This window comes from Mus musculus, chromosome 14 (genome assembly GCF_000001635.26).
Source record: "Mus musculus strain C57BL/6J chromosome 14, GRCm38.p6 C57BL/6J".
NCBI lineage: Eukaryota > Metazoa > Chordata > Mammalia > Rodentia > Muridae > Mus > Mus musculus.
In genome coordinates this window covers 33,299,489-33,319,524 of record NC_000080.6, presented here as the reverse complement: position 1 = coordinate 33,319,524, position 20,036 = coordinate 33,299,489, and the positions used below count along the sequence as shown (strand labels likewise).

The window sequence follows — 20,036 nt, the reverse complement described above, 5'->3', positions numbered from 1 at the left end:
GACAAGGATGGCTCCTCCCCCTCCAGCATCCTTTAAACAGTCACCTCAGCCTTCTGCTAGACGGAAAGGGGGTGTGGTCTAAAGCCACCTGGCTCTTTTTCTCAGCCCACCTGAACTGTGTCACAAGAAAAAAAAAGTTTGCACTGGGTAGATGGTTGATCCTACTGGGACTGTTTCTCCCTGTGAAAGATCACTTGGCTCAATGTAAAAGTTGCACACAAATACACACACACAGAGAGAGAGAGAGAGAGAGAGAGAGAGAGAGAGAGAGAGAGAGAGAGAGAGGGAGAGGGAGAGGGAGAGGGAGAGGGAGAGGGAGAGGGAGAGAGAGAGAGAGAGAGAATAAATATATTTTTCCCTATTAAAAATACTAATACCCTGGGACCCAGCAACTCCATTCCCTAGTTTGTGCCCCACAAGAATTCTTGTCCACATGGCTAGGGAAACTATGTATAGGGGCCATTCATTGCAGCCTTGCTGGCAACTGTTTAACACTAGAGCCAGCAAAATGTTTCTCAGTAAAGGAATTTTCTAATGCATGGTGATAAAGTGGAGCATGGTAGTTGGGGTGGATCTACTGAGAGGGGCTTGATGTGCCCAGGTAAAACACCACCAGGTGTTCTAGACACTTGGGAGGTGGAAATCCAGGCTTGCTTCTTTTTGGGATGGGGGGGGGGGGGTGAAAAAAGGGGTGGATTTTAAGAGGCTTGTTTCCTACCAGGAAGGTGTATTCATGTGCTGTGTAACACGCAAGTGAGACTAATCATATTCTCTCATGTGTTTGCTTGGCACAGGTTCATTATGTTTTCTGCTTACTTTTGTGTGGTGTTGGGGATGGACTCATAAGCCCAGCCCCCAACCCCCTGCCAAGAGTGCTCAGTTGTTGTTTCTTCTTGCAGACCCCACTAGCATCTGCCACTGCCTGGCTCTGATGCAGGGCTGTGGCCTTAGGCTAGCCTGGGACCTCTCCTTTCATCTCCCAGCACAGAGTTGTTCAGGGAGGGTTGTGTGGTACAGTGTGCTGGGAGACCAAAGCTGTCCAGTGTGGGCAGAAGAGCTAAGCAGACAGGGAGGATTGCTGACTGGGGCAAGCCAGGAAAAGGTTTTCCCAAGTCTTCATTCAAAAGGGAGATTAACAGCAGCAGGCAGATCTCTGCCTCCCTCTCTTTGACTCCCTAGAAAACCTGGATGGGGCTTTGGGAGAGTCTCAGGGTGTCCGCAGCAGATCCAGAAAGAATGTTTTTACTCAGAACTTGGAAGGAGCTTACAAAGAGAGCACCAGAGAAAAGCCAGCCAGCCCTGACTTCTTGTTGCTGCCAAGTCACTTATACAGTTAGCACTAGGCAAGATCACTTCGTCACAGACAGCTTAATGAGGCCCCAGGAATTCCAGGCTGGAGCTCCCAGCATTCAGGGAGAGCATCCGAGGGGGAGCAAGCCCCTGGGGGAGTTGTTCAACAGCCAAGTCCTACATTTGGGAAGCAGGATTTAAAAGAAAACATCATAGTGGCCATTGGAGGTCTCTTGTTTATCTTTCTAAGAGGAAGTGGCAAAGCCGCATCGTTCGAATGAGCCTATAACTGAGAGTCGGCGTCCCAGTTGAACCGTTCAAATATATTTTGGGACACTCTACTTTTCAAAGTGGTTTTAAATACTAGCTCCTAGGCAGTTGGGCAGACAAATAGGAAGTCAGGAGCTTCTATCATTTCTGCCTTTGGTTTCAAACCCTTTAATTCCTGGTTATATATTGTGGTTTTTATAGTTTTCCTGTTGTATGATATCCTTGAGTGAAAAGGAAAATAGCATTCAGTAGATACTTCCTACTATGTGCAATTCACAGATGTTAATATTTGTTAACTATAAAACAACCCCACTAGGCACCTGCTATAGTATTCCATTTACAGAAGAAAAAAGAATTGAAATTTGAGAAGGTGAAGAGACTTGCAGACTTGCTTATAGTCAGGGAGTTGAGAAAGAGGTGACCAGCCAAGCAGGTGGATGAATGGATGTGTGAAAAGGTTGGTGGAGGAAGAGTAATGGATGGATTAGTGGGTTAATGGTCAGATAGGTGTGTGGATAGGTGGGGGTAGATTAACGGATAAGCAGATGGACATGCAGATAGGTGAATTAATGGATAGCTGATTGAATAGATGAGTGAGAGGGTGGCTGGATGGATGGAAAAATAATTGAATAGAAGGTTGGGTGGGTAGAGCCTGACTATTGGCTAGAAGAATAAGTGGGGAGGTAAATGGATGAATTAATAGGTGGATGGATGGCTAAAGGGATGTGAATGGAAGTGAACAGATGAATGTATGTTGGTCAATGGTTAGTTAAAAAGATGGACGGATGGACAGATGGATGGGTGGATGGTATTTCCTAAATTTGGCCCAGGGTCTTAGGCTACAATGGAAAAATATTATATACTAAGCACAGAATTTGGTTTAAAATACAGTTTCCTAAACATAGCTTTGCACCCCAAATTGTGTGTGATCCTAAACTCTCTGGAAATGAGCCAGTATCAGGACCATTTAAATTGGTAGGGCTCTAGACTCAATCCTCTCTGGGCTGGGGGTGCGGAGGGGGCCCCCATACACGCCACAGGGCACAGGCACCCCAGCTAGGATTGTGGGGGGTACACTATGATTACCCTTCCCTCCTTCTCCTTTCTTCATGTACCAACAGTGGGCCAATGTAGCCAAACTCTGATAAATATGCCCATGAGCTGAGCTCCAGGAGTACCAGGATGTGGGCTAAAGGTATAAGAGATCTTATTCTGCCAAGAGCAGACAAAGACTGTGTGATGGTTTGAATATGCTTGGCCCAGGGAGTGGCACTATTAGGAGGTGTGGCCTTGTTAGATGGAGTGTGTCACTGTGAGCATGGCCTTTAAGATCCTCGTCCTAGCTGCCTGGAAGCCAGTCTTCTCCTGTTTGCCTTCGGAACAAGATGTAGAACTCCCAGATCCTCCTGCATCATTCCTGTCCAGGTGCTGCCGTGTTCCCACCTTGATGATAATAGACTGAACCTGTGAGCCAGTGCCAATTAAATGTCGTGATTTATAAGAGTTGTCTTGGTCATGGTGTCTCTTCATGGAAGAAACCCTAACTAAGATAGACAGCTCTATAGACGAAGAGAATAGACCCTGGGGATACTGGAGTGATCCTGAAGTGGGTAGAGGATTCTTCCTGAAGAAGCTTTAGTCTGCCTTGGGGTGGGGAGCCATAGCAGGGTATCCAGGTATGAGTGTAATGTGACCTGTGTCTCCCACAGCTTAGCCTGGTGCTGGAGTCGAGCCAGGGGAGATCAGGGCAGGGAGAATTGGGGAAGCAATAGTATAAAGCAGGTAAGTGGTGCAGGGGCCCAGATACAGCAGCTCAGAAAGGCATAGATAGCATCAAAGAAGGACAGTGTGCTGACTGGGTGGCCCCTGGGTCTCAAGTCTAACTCTTTGCATTTGGGCTGCCACAGCCTGCTTAAAGAAGAGCCCTCTGGTGCCCAGTTCTGGGATACCATCCCTTGTGAGCAGTGTAACTGGGCTGAAACCATCACAGCGCAAGAAGCCCAGCCTTGCTCTGGACAGGCCACATGGAGAACTGCATCAGAACAACTCACATGCCTGAGAGTGAGGCTGCCTGGATGCACATCCCCCTAGTGATACCAGCGAGAGCAGGAAGCAATGTCTTGTCCAGCGTGCTCACACTGCAGAACAGTGAGGCAGCAGAGACTCATTAAGCTTCACGGTACTTTAAAAGAATGGTAGAGCATTTGGAAAATTGTTTCCTCTTAAATCAAGAAGCACTTGGCTGGAGAGAAAAAAAATTCCCGTCTCCAAGATGATGGGAATTCTATGCAACATGTCCATCTACTGCTGATGACTATGCAGAGAGAAGAAGCTGTGAAGATTGTCTGGGATGGGGTGGCAGTGGGGGTGGGGGTGGGGTGGGGAGGCCAGCTCTGGAGAGGGGTAGGCCTGTCAGAGTGGGGCAGACAGACCCTGAGAGCAGGCTCCGAGCTCTGCCAGAGGAGGACAGTTATTGGCACATCTGTAGAGTCCACTCCCAGGTCCGAGATGTGGGGGCAGGGTGGTGGAGGAGCTGGGCCAGCTAGGCTCACCAGCCCCAACCAAGGGCTCTTCAGTTGCAGTGGACAATGGTTATGGGAGGAATGTCTTGCAGCTCTGAATTCCCACAGAGAAAGACAAGGGGAACAACGGTTGCAGAGAAATTCCTGGGGTACATTTTTTTGCTGTTCCGGTGGCCTGAAGCCACTGAAGTTGGCCAGACTGCCAAGAGAGAAATTTTTACAAAGCCCATTGTCCTTTCCGTAAGTCTCACCCTCACCCACTTCTGCCCCCACCTCCTATTTCTGCATTTCTCTTTCCTTCCCGACTCCTAGGACAAATACAGTTTGGGAAAACGCAGGTGGCTTCAGCCACAGCTGCTGCCACAGTCGCTGCCGAGAGGGTGCTTGCTTACAGCCACAGATGGGTTTAGCCTCAGCACACAGTATGTCTCTGTAGGTCTGGCTGCATTTCCATGTACTAGACAAATGAGAGGTGGTCTGCACAGCATTCACGTAGTGGCCTGTGTGTTTCAGTAAGCAAAGTGACAGGTAATGAGCACCTACTGTGTGCCGGTACTATTCTGAGATTTCTGCATATGCGAACCCATCAGTCCCCACAAGAACCCTATTATAACCCTGATTTATAAGTGGGTCACAAAGTGGTCAAGGGACTGATATTCCCTGCTCAGTTTAGTCCCCGTGACCCCCAGCTCAGGCTTCGTGGACGGAGACCACCCTAACAGCATGTGTCTGCATTTAGAGGGAAGACGATGCTTTTGTAGTCCACAGGACACGCGGAACTTTCCAGGCTACAGCAGCCCTGCCAGGACAGACACCAGAGATGAGACCCTTCATTGTGAAGGAGCCCTGCCTAGTGTCAGAACCACTTACCAGGGTCCCAGTACTGCAAACTGGGATGCCTTGCTGAGGATGCTACAGGAGGGCTTGATAACCATGAGAGTCTCTGCCACGGGCAAGCCCTGGAGTTGGTACCTTATCTACCTACCATAGGTCACTGATGGGGAAACACTAGGCCAGTTTATAGCAGGCCATCGCCAGGGCAGGGCACTGAGCCCATTTTCAAGGTGGCTGGTATGCAGTGCTGTAGCAAGTGCCCCGCCCCCAACCTGCCTGGTGTTATCCCCTAGGGACTCTTTCCTGCTCAGGTCGCCATTCCTTATGAGTCACTGCGAGGAGGGAAGGAATAGTACTGCTCCGAGAAGGCACTCGGAATTCAGGTTCCTTTTGGGACCTCAGTGTCCCTTTCTGGAGACCTTTGCTCAGGGAGGCCCTCAGGAGATTTTAGGGACCAGTGCTGTTAGTGATGATTCTAGTTCAGGTGAGCACCGGTGTAAAGCCTTTGGTTTGAAACCACTATGCCAAGACCTAAGTTGATGCCAAAGTTAAAATCCAGTTGTCTCTTTACCGGGAGACGGACTGAAACAGAAGACCCTGAGAGGGCTGTGAGTGCTGACAGAGGCTGGCCCACTACCCTTTGCTTTCTTGGCAGAACAGTGGAGATAGTAAAAGAGGAAGGAGGGAAGAGGGAGGAGAGAGGAGGGTAGGGCTGGGAAAAAACAACCTCCCTCCCACCCTGACCGTGCATTGTGCTCCCTACTGCCACCTAGTGGTGGAAGAATAAAAGACCAGGGCAACGATTCAGCGCGTCTCTTAAGCCAATTTGTTGGATGCTAGCAGGCTGCCTGGCAGAAGCTGCCCTCTGCTGTGTGCTCAGAGCACAGAGGCACCACTGGGTCAATGCTCTATCCCCTGTGGGTTTTCTGTAGTGATTCTCAAGTGTGTGGCCTGCTTTCTGGGAATACCTTAATGCTAATCCTACTCATTGACATTGGGAATGGTGGGTATGAAATAAGGCCCTTCCCAAGCCATGCTCGGTACTGGCAGTGAGGCGATAGGGATGTGGAGATGGGCTGATGGGAACCACAGAACAACAGCTTTTCCGGAGGGACAGGATTGCCAGAACTTTCAAAGCCTGACCTCCCCGCTAGGCTGAGGCCTGCCAGTGCTCAGTGGTCCTCTCCCACACCATCTTCTGCCCCTCCCCCCAGGTAATCTGCATTGGGTAGGTTTGCTCAGGCTTTACTTTAAAAAAAAAAAGATTTATTTATTTATTTTATTTATATGAGTACATTGTAGGTGTCCTCAGACACACCAGAAGAGGGCATCATATCCCATTACAGATGGTTGTAAGCCACCTTGTGGTTGCTGGGAATTGAACTCAGGACCTCTGGAAGAGCAGTCAGTGCTCCTAACTGCTGAACCATCAGATTTTACTGTCCATAGCCTGGCCATCCCATGCCCTCCCGAACCAAACCCAGAAAGCATTCTTTATAGACTCCAGACTGGGGATCTGCAGGGAGGCATGAAATCAATTCTCCAGCACTTTAAATAAAAGTGATATGGGGTAGGGGTGTTGGAGGGCACTGGACCTAAGCATAGAACTGTTTTGTCAGACCCCTTGACAGTGACTGTCTGGGTCTTGGGATACCGGTAATGTTTATTTCATATTTCTGTATCTATACCATGAAAATACTGTATTGGTGTGTCTCCTTGCTTCCAGAAACAAAACTCTTGTGTAAATTAGTCCCCAGACTACCCCCCCCAAGCTCTCCTAACTGATCACTCCTTTTTCTGCCTGTAAAAGAAATCCCCCAATCTTTGCTAAACCACTTAAAAAAAAAAAAAAAAAAAAAAAAAAGCAAACCCACCACCTATGGCCACAAAAGGCCCTCTATCCAGGAATCCGAGGACACTGGCTATTGACTGGCCTTGCATTTACATACCCAAGGGAGCCACTTAAGTGGCCCTTCACAGGACAAAGATCAGCTTCTGTAGGGTTAAGAGAAGAAAGCAACCCTCTGCCCTCCACATTCCTGCAGTGCACACCCTCACGGAAGGCTGCTTCTTGGACACATTCGAGGGGACTGCTCTTAGCCTGTCCCACATTCTTCCTGCTACAATCACTGTGGAGAACCAGTCTGCACCAGACATGGGAACTCTCAGACCAGAGGCCCCGCTGGAGCCCTGAGTATTCATAGATGACTAGAGCAGCAAGACCCCACCTGTCTGCTGGCTAGCTGAAGGTCTGTGTTCCCTGACCCCACAAGCTCCAGGTTGGCCTTCATTGAAAGGCCTGATTTTTCAGCATGCTGGCATGTTCCATCCTTCCTCCACAGGGGCCGTGGGGGTCCTGTCATTTGAATGTGTTGTCTGAGGCTCGTTTGCTGGAAATGTATTCCCCAGATGTGAATGTTGTATGCATCTGGAGCTTTGGGAGACTATTAGAATTAGATGGGGTTGTGAGGGTGGCACCTCAGGGTGGGATTAGTGCCTTCATAAGAACAGGAAGAAGGGCCAGGAAGAGGCTCAATCAATCAAGTACTTGTTGTGCAAGGCTAGGACCTGAGTTCGATCCCCAGAACCCACATATCAGCTAGGCACAGTTCTAATTCCAGCACTAAGGGGAGATTGAGGCAAGAAGGTTTGGGGCTTGCAGGTCAGCAAATCTATCAGAATCTATGAGCTTCAGGTACAGTGAAAGAGCCTGAATCAAAAATAAATAAATAAATAAATAAATAAGGTAGAGAACAAATAATGAAGACATCCAATGTCAACCTCCACCCATGCGTGCCACACAAGTACACACATGTACACAAACATAAAATGGAAGAGCAACATAGGCTAGAGCCAGCATAGTCCCTCTGTCTCACCACGAGATGCCTTTACCACGTAGGCTGCTGCGTAAGATGCTGTGGGAGGTCCTCAGCAGAGGCTGAGCACGGCGGTTATGCACTGTCATGTGTCAATGTCAACTAGTGTTCTGGGCCATCAACCTGACGTCATCTGGAATTAACTAAAACCCTCACGTGGTAGGCCTCCCTGTGGGAGACTTTGCATAACTTGAAGTAGGATGATCCGCTTCTAATCTGGATCTTTGAGATAGGAAGGCGCATCTTTAATCCGGATATTTTGAACTGAAAACATACACCTCTCACCTGGACCACACCTTCTGCTAGGAGCCTATGTTAGGACATGGAAAAGGAAGCTTTTATTCTTTGCCTGCTTGCTCTTGCCTTGCTAGCAAGTCCACCCCTTCACTCGCATCAGAGCCTACTTCTTTGGAATTCCAGCATAAACTGAAGATGAACTGAGACATCCAGTCTGGTGAACTGAGAGACTACTGGATTCTTGGACTTTCCTTTCACAGACAGCCACTGTTGCCATAGCTGTACCACAGCCCATAAGTCACACACACACACACACACACACACACACACACACACACACACACACACACACACACAGAGAGAGAGAGAGAGAGAGAGAGAGAGAGAGAGAGAGATTCATTCTATAAATTCTTTTACTCCAGAGAACCCTAACTAAAGTCTTCCCAGACTCCAGAACCAAGAGCTAAGTAAATACTGTTACCCACTGTACAACACTAAGTTATAGCAACCTCCGGAAGGGACTCTAGCCAGCTCAAGCGTGGCGAGCATGCTTCTGGCAGGCCTTGCTCTTTTCCCTGATTCCCTCTGCCTTGCTAAAAACCGTTAGATTACATTCCTAAAGCTAGCTACCAAGGTCTATTCCCTTATTTGGACACTTCCTCCTCCTGAGGCTGACTACCAAAGTCCAGCTAGCAAAGTATTGAAGTCCAGCAATCAGAAGCCTCCTTTGGTTCAACTAATTAGCATGCCTCATCCTAACACAGGGTTTCCCTTTTACCTTTATAAACTGCCATTTTCCTATGTGTCAAGTCTGTCTCCTGTCTATCCAGTACCTATCCACGATGGGACAAAAATACCTCTTCTCCCTTCTCCCTTGTCCCCTTCCTCTTCTCCCTCTTCCTTTGTTTCCTGCCCATGTCTCTTACTCCCTGCTCTCTGTCTCTCTGGGGCACATGCATCTCCTTTGTGCTGAGAACTTGGTCTTGGGGGTCCTGAGCCCCTACTTTTCCTTTCACCTCCAAAGCAGACTAAGGAAGGCTCTCCCATGCACCAAGCACCTGCTTTGTGCTAGGCAGTGTTCCATCCGCAGCTCTTAACAAGGAGGCTCAGGGCATTGAGTGGTGTACACAGCTAAGAAGCAGCAGGTCCTCCCATGAGCCTCTTAGATGCCTACATCTCTACCCCTTCCCCTAAGCCTTGGGATCTCAGGGCGGGTCTCAGAGGCTCCGGGTGATGCTGCAGGTAGAGTGATGGTTGTAGCATGGCAGGAAGCACTGGGCAGAGAGGAGCCCGGGAAGACTGAGATCCCACTATGGGAGAACAGTAGGAAGAGGGGCTCTGTCTTCTTAGTTTCAGTTCCTGAACGTGTGCTGAGGGCTCCAAGGTCAGACAACTGGTGTCTGCGGCAAAGTGCAGTGTCGAGGGCAGGGGCCATTCTCAAGTCCACTGTGGTACAGAGGGCTGCCATAATGTGTACCCACACACTGTGTGGCTTAAAACTCCTGACTCTGTGAGAGATCTGAAGAGCAGAGAGCTGCAAGATGTCGGTAGGACCTGCGGCCTCTGAGTCTCTAGAGAAGCATCCTTCCTTGCCTCCTACAGCCTCTTGTGGCTTCCTTCCTTCCTTAGCATTTTTTGGAGTAGGCTGCAGTCTCTGTCTCCACTCCCAAAAGGTTTTCTGTCACTGTGTCCCCTGCCTCCCCACAAGGATTCCAGGCACTGGATTTAGGGTCTGTCCAGCTTGAATTCAGTTCAGCTAATTGTATATGTAAGCACCCTACTTCCAAATAAGGTCAGACCAAGGTGCCAGCAGGCATGAATTCTGGGTGGGGGGAGACACTATCTGCCTGGGACAGCAACCCCCTCCATCTGCCACGGTGGCCCCCATGTCCATTTGTCTAAAGTCAGCAGGAACGGTGGATGCCAAGTTGATGAAAGTCTCAATCTGCTATCTTTCTGGAACACTCCAGAACAATGCTGCTCCCACTAAAAGTGTTTGAGTTACTAGTATTTTTTTTCTATAGGTGAAATCCTTTGTTTCAAAACAGACATCTCATGAGCCAAATAAAATATGTCTACAGGCCAAAATCAGACACAGGCAATGAGCCTTGACTTGCAGCTCAACGTGCAGCTTTAGAGCTATGCTCCATGTCTGGTCACCGTTGTCACCTCCTGTACCCTTTCTGTTCCCTAGCAATTGCTCCTTCACTGGGGTCATTGAGGCCAATATCTTTTGAAGGCCCTGCCCCAGGCTCTGAGTGTACTGACTGAGTTCCTGCCTAGCAGAGCTCGGATGGACTTGAGGCTGTCTTGTTCTGAGCACTGTTTTCCAATCTCCTGAGCCACATGAAGCATCGACAACCTACTGTCAGCAGATTCTGTCCCAGGGGTCTAGGTGGGGCTCCTGGACCAGCATTTCCAACAAGTTCCCTGGTGATGTTGATGGAGCTGACATACTGACCCAGAGGAAGGGTCTAAAGAGCAGCCTGGTCCATGAGTGTCTGGGCTAAAGCTTCCTAGATAGAGCACCATGAACATGGACTTGGATCCCTAAGGTAACCTGGGTCAATCAATCCCTATCTCGTAATCCTCTGCCACCTTCCTCCCCACATCCTACATTTCTCCAGGGCTTTATATACATCTTCATTTTGAGCTGGCATGGGACACACCTCCCCCATACCAACCTCCAAGTTTGGCACCCTGTCACTGATGAGGACTTTGTCCACAGTCCTTGCTATCCCGAGGTTGTAGTTTCCATCACTGACCAGGGTTTCCACTGGCCCCTGCTAAGAGTGGTACCCTGGAGGGGGGTCTCACCCGGACTGGAGCCTCACTTTGTCATGGAACAGTGGAAACAGTGACTGCTCTGTGCCTCAGTTTCCACATCGACAGAGCACCAGTGTGCTCCCCATTCACAGCCGTGCCAGGATACATGTCTCTGTTTGTGCTTGTGAGGTGCTGTGTGGCCATGCGAGTTCCTTTCAGTCAAATGGCACTTTTTGGGGTTGGGGAAACATAAAACCTGTCCACTAGCTGTTCTGTAAATTATAATTAATAGTAGGTCCCCTTCTGTGCTATCTGACATTCAAAGTTATTCCTCTCCTCGGCTGCACCCTTGCCTGCACACCGTTCCAGCACAAGGCAGGAACTCACTTCCACTCTTTCTATAGAAACACCCTGGCACTTTAAGAACTTCACACTGTTTGTGTCCTGCAAAGATTTGAATTAGGACAACCACATCCTTTGTTGCCCTAGTAACACTTGAAGGGACAGCAGGTGAACTCTCATCCTGTCACTCAGCAAACACATGTCCAGACCAGGTGTTCACGTAGGACCAGACACACAAAGGCAGGCACATTTGTGAACAGCCACTGTGGTGGGTGGATGAGTGCCTCACACAGGTGTCAACAAAGTCAGGAAGTGTCAACTAAACTGTAATATTATACAGTGTGCATATCTAGACAGCCAGACTGTCCAGGTAATAGCTCTGGTGAGACAATAAAGGCAACTCCCAACTATTTCATTTTTAACCACTGTACAATGTATTTTTAGTAGACACATAGAGATTACGCATTGTGGTGTGCTGTGTGGCCTTCCATCACAATGTGTGTCGACAGATCACAGTAACTGCCGACCACCTCTTTGGGTTGAAGATATTCATAACCTCTCCACTAACTATTTTGTATTATTCACCTAATTGTTGTCACCGACAGTTACTCTTTTGTACTATCAAACATCAGAAATTATTCCTCCTATCAAACTGCACCCTTACCCTCCAAACCCTTTTCCCAGCCCTCCCCACCTTCTACCAACCAGAATTTTATTTCCCCTTTCTTTGAGATCATCTTTTTAGTTCTCACAAGTGAGGACACACTTTTTCACTTGACATGATGATCTCCGGTCCCACCCATGTTGCCACAATGACAGGATTTTATTCTTTTACCGAAGTGCTTTCTGATGGGCCTAGGCAGGAGAAATGGCTGCTGTTTAATCATCTGATAGAGACCATGACCTCTATGAGCAAGACTGAAGGTGAAGGTTGTTTTCCACGGTACCCTTCCCTGTAAAAGGAAGTTCTAGCTGAAGGTCTCTGACGCAGTGCAGTGGGATTTGAGTGAGAGATGAGACCCTTCTGCAGGTCATGTTGAGCAATGCTCTCAGCAGAAGAACCACAGAGCTGAAGTTACGGTATCAAGCTTTCCCAGTTAGTGACCAATTAGTGACTGGAGAGCTGTGATCTGAGTCAGGTCTGTCTGAGTCCAAAGTCCAGACTCCTCATTGCATATACATCCTTCCGTATCCCTCCTTCTCATTTCGAGTGTCTTGCGGAACACTAGTCTCTTCCAGGAGGCACCCTGAACTCCTCCTCCTCTGGCTCAAGCTGCCCAGTTTGGCTTCTGTAAACCCAGAGCTGCCAGCATCTTAGTGCAGCTAGGGTCCTGCACAGACTGCACCTGACAACATTAATCATCAGAGGGGACCCACCCCTCCCCAAGGTTCTATTGGTAGTTAGTTGCTGGGGGCCATTGATCCTCACCCCCATTCCTGCCACCACCCATGCTCATGCAAGCAATCCAAAAACAAACAAACAAACAAACAAACAAACAAACAAACAAACCAAAAAAACAAAACAAAAAAAAACCCAACTCAGCGGGTCCCACAGAACCCGAGGAGTAGGAGGGGGGCTGTTGGGAAGAAGAAGAGTTCTAGAGGGAGAAGAGGGGCCTTCTGAGAGAGGGCACCGGGAATGAAATCAATCAAAAATCAACCATATCGAACCGGGCGTGGTGGCGCACGCCTTTAATCCCAGCACTTGGGAGGCAGAGGCAGGCGGATTTCTGAGTTCCAGGCCAGCCTGGTCTACAGAGTGAGTTCCAGGACAGCCAGGGCTATACAGAGAAACCCTGTCTCGAAAAAAACAAAAAACAAAAAAACAAAAACCAACCATATCAATGTATGGCTATGTATGAAGGAACGAAATACTGAAATTTGAGTGTCTGAATTGAAAAGTGCCCAAAGTGAAAAGTACTCGTTAAATTTAGGAAGAAAATTTAAAATATTTCAGTGGTGCAGAAAAGACATGCTAGTGTGTTCCAGGCTCTGGATTCAAACTCCCCACTCCCCAGTCCCTGGGCCCCCTCCCCACCACTTTACTAAAGTCGGGGTAGAAATACTTGGGATCTCATGGGCTGTATAAAGCATGTTATTAAAATACTCTTTACCTGGTATTATTCAGCTTCTTCTTTTGTGGATGGTGGTTCCTAGCAAGCAAGTCACCAACCACAACCTGCTTATGGCTGTTGCTCCCAGGGACACTTCCCCAAAGGACACCCTCAGGAGTTTCCTACACCAGCTCCTGTGTGGCGCTGAGAGAATTTGAGCCAAGAGAGTAGGAAGCCAGGCTAAGAAGCAGGAAAGCGCAAGCAGCTACTCTAGAATTTGCTGATTCTTCCACACTTGCTGGTGGGCGTTTCTGGTTTCGGTTTTAGAAAAGGACCCAGCTTTCTGGTGCTCTTCAGGCTTCTGGGGCTGCACAGGGTTGAGCTGAGATGCAGGCTGACTGGTACCAGGTGCGGAGATAGGACCGTATCAGCCTCCCTCCCCGCTCAGCCTGCCGCAGTGATCAGGGCTGCTCCTGGCATGTCAGACACACAGTATCACTCTCCTTCTACGGAGTAATCCCGGTGCTGGCTCCCTGTCAAGGTCAGGTCTTAGAGATAGCAGATTCCAGACCTCCAGTGTACTCCAAACTGCTGGCTTGATCAGAACAGGCAGCTGTGAACTCTAGGCTGGCGGGCAACTCTCAACAGCATTCAACCTCCCCAGAGTAGGGCATGCACGTCCATGACCCCAGCACAGCTCCTGACCCCTGAGCAGCCCTGCTGCCTGGTCCTTCCTTACAGCTCCCAGTATCTGGTTGATTCTGTGTGGTCCTATGGCTTTCTTGTCAACCCTTCCTCTGTAGGCATTAGCTAGAGCTAGCATCTGATACCTGCCTCTGGGACCTCCTATGAAGTATGTTGAGCAATGGAGACTTGAGAGCCTGGTTAGTTACCTGGATGAAAGCCCAGGGTTCTGGTCTACATCCATCAGCCCACCTGCCTCCCTATGGAAGCATCATGTGCATACTGCAAGAGAGAGGTTAGCAAGGAGTTACAGTGCTTTACTGGCTACTTAATTCATGAGCATCTATCTCATGGGGAATGGCCTGCCCAGTGCCTTATCACTCTCAGCCTAGTATGCCAAAGCAGACCCCCCACTCCTTGACCCTTTCTTGTGTGTTTAGGGAGAGGCCTAAACTGGGCCTAGAGCCAGACAACCACAATACCAAGAACTCCCCATGAAATCAAGTGTACAGGGACGGGTTTACCAGGTTTACCAGGATACTGCTGGGGTAAGAGAAAAGTCTACATAGAAGATGCAGACCCCCCCCCCCCAGGGCAACCTTTTTGGGGGGTACCTAGCTCCTTCGGGCCTCAGAGAGCTAATCAGAGACAGGGTTCTGGCCTTGAGCTAGCTCAGGGTGTAGCTCTTCCAGCCTCTGGCTCTGGGATTCTAGCTTGTTGGAATGGAGGTTCCTCACCTGTAATTGTGGGATCCATCAAATTCCACTACTTTGGAATAAAGGAGTTAGCACAGGTTAGCCCTGGGGCTAGTGAGATTAGCATGGCAAGAGCTTAGCTTTCACATAAAGGATGCATACACACAATAAATCACTTAGTTCTCTGGCACCCATATCCTGGTCTAGAACCTCAGAAACCCGACAGCTATCATGTATGAATCATGAAGGAGTCATGCTAATTCTGTTTTTGAGTCCTACTCTCCCAAGTCAGCAGTGGGAAGAGGAGAGAGCTCCATTTTCTGTGGTGCAGCTTCTAGGAGTTCAGAAAATCACTATGGATTTTGGGTCCAGGAGGCCATCTGGTATTTTCACCTGCAGTCATCTAGAGTTCTCTCTCTCTCTCTCTCTCTCTCTCTCTCTCTCTCTCTCTCTCTCTCTCTCTCTCCTCACATGCTTGATTGCATTGCATCTGCCTGGGTCAGGACCCTGATGCCTGCCCTACAGTCAGCTAACTTCCTTGGTGGCATTGCATGGTCTGTGCCCTGTCTCAAAAATTATCACACACACACACACACACACACACACATCAGTAGCAGTTAATTAGCAGTTAACCTGATGTAAAGAATCTACGATGTATGGATGGAAAAGGAGGTGTCAATTGAATTTATTTTCCTCATAATTCCTCTGGGAGCCTGAGAGTTCCGGCAGTGGCCCCCTCTCCTCTCTTCTTTCTCAGCTCTCGGGTCAATGATCTCAGAGAGGCTTCACAGTCTGTATAACTTTGGACAAAGATGCTCTGAGCCAAGTTGCAGTCAATATCCCATTTGCATCAGGTTTTAATTTGGTTCTCCTTGCCTGGTCACCATGAAAGCTCCAGAGGCCGGCTGTAGTGGCTCATGCCTTTAAGCCTAGTGCTTATGAGTTTGAGGTCAGCAGAGTCTACATAACCAATTTTAGGCTGGTCAAAAAAATAAGACCCCATATCAACACCCGCCCCCCATGCAAACTTCATATTATGCAATCCAAGCAAGACAAAAAGTGCTGGCAACCACACTTTTCTGCTCTCCTGAATTTAGTAAGCGGTGACCTGCATGTTATATATACCGACTAGGTGGGCATGGAGCCACGTACCATAGCCAGGCGATAGGAGCCCTGCACTCATTCCCCCAGTGACACTGTCCTCTTATGACTTGCTCGGTGACTGTGCATGCGGTTCTCTGGCTCTTTGAAACCTAGCTTGGAGATTGCAGCACATGAGTGGTGTTTGCATTGACAAGTTTGTCCACTAGGTGGCACTCACACCATTTCTTTTCTGTCACTTTCCACAGGATTGAAGGCTGCAATAGACTCTATGAATTAAACTTAAGTAGCCGATCATCTTAAGAACAATCACATCTCCAAGGGCTGTCAAGTTTTCCTCCTTGGGCGATGAAGGTACCCAGGGCAGAACGAGGGGCTATCCCAGGCTCAGGCCATAGCACTGGCAATGCCTCTGTCCGTTTTCCTGTCCTGCCCCGGGCTTCAGTGCTGGGAGATACCAACAGGGGCCTTCACAGCCATACTTCCTGTTTCTGTCCCCATGTAATTAGCCTCAACCTAGTAAGTAAGGTATTTACCTTGTCTCAAGATCAGGATGGTAAGCATTGTCCCCTGATTCTTTAAGGGCAGAGATTGTACCCTGCTTTCACCAGGGCCTCTGGAGGCCAGCTCAAGATCAGACCCATAGCACGGGTTACTGAGTTTGAGTGAGAAGGCTCCTTGGTGGCTCTTGTTTCAGGTGGGGTCACTCAACCTTCCCTTCTTTTGTTCCTTCCTTCTTTGTCCATGCTGGCCTCAAAATGGTAATTTTCCTGCCTCAGCTCTGTCACAGTGGAAATTCCAGTGCTTATTGCCATCTGGACCTCAACTTTATCATTACTATTCCTTTTCTAGCCACAAGGCCCCTGTCCGGAGCCTCTGTTGGAAACGGTAGTCACATAAAGCTCAGCCCAGGGCAGGCTGACCTCGGAGGTACAGGTCCCCTTCTGCCAGCTGTTTGACCTCGGGTGGTTCACCTAACATCCCTGGGCGCCACACCTTAACAGGCTATAAAGGGAGTGGAATATTTCTAGCTGTAGCCAAAATCTCCTGAGTCCCTGGGACTAGGTTGGTAGGAAGTCTCAAGACTTCAGAGCCTCTGGAAAGAGGGTAGGAAGGAGAGCCACCCCAGGGCCTCCATCAGCACCGGTGTTGAATTCTCTCTGCACAGGGATGTGCAGTGCTTGGAGCACAAGGGGGTCCCTTACCCACCTCTTCTGCTTTTCCAGAGTGACCTCAGTACCAACCTGCTTCCTCCTGAGGTCCTAGGAGGAGCTGTGTATAACAGAAGCAGTAACAGCAGAAATGAGCAGATCTGAGAGCCCCACAAATTGGGTGCTCAGCCAGGCAATCGTTTCTGTGCTGGGAAAGGGGTCAGAGACCAAGCCCTTAAACCTCACAGCTGAAGCACACACACACACACACACACACACACACACACACACACACACACACACACACACACACATTGTGGAGTGTTAAAAGAAACAGTCAGGTCCAGAAGGCTCTGCCCTCACAATGAACCAGCCCACTCGTGAATCATCTGTCATAAGAGCTACTTTGGCCTGCATCTTCTTGCACCGCTTTTGGCCTGTGATGCTTTGTAATACCTTGGGGTTCTGCAGGTTTCTTGTTGTTGGAAGCCCAAAGGTCCTTGAGCCCACAGACCACTCCGGAAAGACAGGAATGTTAAACACACAGGGCCTCTTCTCAAGGAGGAGATAAAACACTTGTTTTTCTGCCCGCAAGGCTGGGAGTGGATTTTGTTAACAACTTGGTAACTTTTTTGCTATTGGCGGAGGCAGACCTCACCCACCTTTTGCCATAGATTCAGACCTCACCCAAATTCCCCAGAATGGTTATTCAAGGTTTCTACCTCCCTAGACCTCTACCCATCCTTAGGGGAGATGCCACGTGTGCTTCATGGCTGGCTGACCTGTGCACTCTCTTGGTGAGCCTAGATTCTAGGCCTTTTAGCTGTAGAACCCACCCTAACGGTCACACGTACTTTGAAGAGAAGTTTTGATGTAGTCACACTACCCTTTATTCTGAACTTGTAATTGAAATGATTGTTGCCTAGAAAAATTTTTCCCAGATTATACTGAGTTTTAACTATGCTGACAGTGAGCCTCCTGGCATTAGACTCCCTGAAGTCTGATCCAGACTGATGAAGTCAGTCTGGACTGGGTCTTTATTTTCATCTCTCTGAGGGTTCGCTTCCTACCTGGATCCTTGCAGGGTCCCCACATCCTGTTGCGTATGAGAAGATCCTTATAGGTATAGTCTCTTAAGCTTCAATCTCCTGGTCCCCAGAACCATGATCCGAACATACTTTATTAGTTTTTTCGTGTTTGTGTGCATATGTGTGCATTCATATGTGTGTGTGCATGTGCATGTATATGCATATACGTGTTTGTATGTATGTGTGCCTGTGCACACATGTGTATGTACGTGTGTGTGTATGTATGCAAGTGTGTTAGCTCAGGTGTGAACATGTCACAGCATGTGTTTGTGTGGAGATCAGAGGACAACTCTTCCTGTCAGTTCTCTCCTGTCACCCTCTGAGATCTCAGGCTTCATCGGACCGGCATGTGAGTGCCTCTATCCGCTGAGCCCACTCTCCTTCTTTTTGAGTCTCCCAATCTGTGGGACTTAGGTGTGCCTTCAGAAAACAGACTGAGACAGAGCTTCTGGCTGGCTGTGCACCAGGGCACAGCTGCTGCTTTTTCTAATCTCCAGGGTCTGTTTCTGGGAAACAGGACTAAAGCAGGTCTTGAGTATTGTGACAGGCAGGACAATGGCCTTCACAATGTCCACGTTCTTACTCTCAGAACCTTATAAATATATGATTTATGTGATAGGTGGAATAACAGGTCACTAAATATCCATTTGCCAACTCTCAGGACCTTTAGAATATATTTGTTTTCTATGACAAAAGACCCATCCTTCTAGACAAAGAAATCCTTGCAAATAGCTCTGCCCTAGATTAGGGACACAGAACTGGTGGCTCCCCTCCCCCAACTCATTCTTGGGGCACATGTTCAGTGCCGTTCTCTCAATATGGACAGAGTACACTCAGCTCCACTATGCCCTCTGGCCTTGCCTGGCCAGCTGCTTCCCAGGCCCAGAGACTGCACTTCGGCCTTGCCTTCCCCAGGCCCCTAAGTCCTCACTCCCCCAGTCAATAGGGCCTTCCTCTTCTCTACCTTCACTGCAGAATCTTTATTCATGTCTCACAGTGAACTAAGCCTTTCTTCTCTTGCCCAGTGGAGTTTAACTCAACCATAAAGAAGAATTTAATTGGATCGTCTGCAGAAAAAAATGGATACAACTGAAGGTCACCATGTTAAGTGAAATGGCTCAAACTCAGAAAGGCAGATAATATATTTTCTCTCATTTGTGGATCCTAGATTTTGGATAGATGTAGAAAATCATATACACACATACATATGTAACATGCACATATCTACATATATACGACATAGAATAGAAATGAGATTAGGGGAAAGGGGAAAGGCAAGGCCTTTGTCTAATTTGTGTCCCAAGTCCCTCCTGCTTGTACTTTCTGAGTGCAGTTTTAAATCTAGGCTTGGGATTACAGTCATGTGCTACCATGGACTGAAAGGTGTGTGTTTGTACTTTCACTCCACCTCCCAGAATTCCCGGAATGTCGGGCGGCAGATCTCTGGCCCCAGCCTGGGCCCATCTTATCCCTTAGTAGACAGCAAGAGCCTGGTTATTTCCTTGTGGTGTTTGGGGTGTCTACTGCACCCCTCGGTGTTTGTATAGGTACTGGCTCACAGACTCCACCCATGGAGAATCTTAAATACTCAATGGTCCCCAGAGGAAGGATCTTGTTCATGCTCCCACCCCTACAACCATTCCTCCCATCACGCTGGTGGTCTCTTCCCTCCAGTCTCTGCATCTCTCCTCAAAGGCCTCTGTCACAGACATTTTTGGCCCTTGTATCTTATATCTTATATCTTATATCTTATATCTTATATCTTATATCTTATATCTTATATCTTATATCTTATATAGATAGGCCAGAAATGTCAGGGTTAACTCCTAAGGGTGTATCTCTCAAGAGCTTGCAGGCGGTAATTGGTGGGATGCCTCCAGCCATCCATTACCTGGATAAGACACCTTTCAGGCCCACCCCACCTCACCTCAGATGGCCCCAGTGAGGCAGAGCTGGGTGTCACTGTATCAGGCCATTCATTAACACACCCTGGCTGGTCCTTTCCCTGTGCCCTTCCTCATGCTCTGAGGGGACCATCTCTAGAATCCAGTGTTCAGATCCTGTCTCAGGCTGATTCTGGTGGAGGTCAAGGGAAATAAAAACCCTGGCAAAATGAGCCCTGCTGT

At 48.6% G+C, this 20,036-nt stretch overlaps 1 protein-coding gene across 10 annotated transcripts in view; it reads right to left on the bottom strand.

The window, feature by feature from the left end:
- Arhgap22 (Rho GTPase activating protein 22) overlaps positions 1-20,036 on the bottom strand; it is a 155,943-nt gene that overhangs the window by 50,412 nt on the left and 85,495 nt on the right. The gene's annotated exons all lie outside the window — the stretch shown is intronic.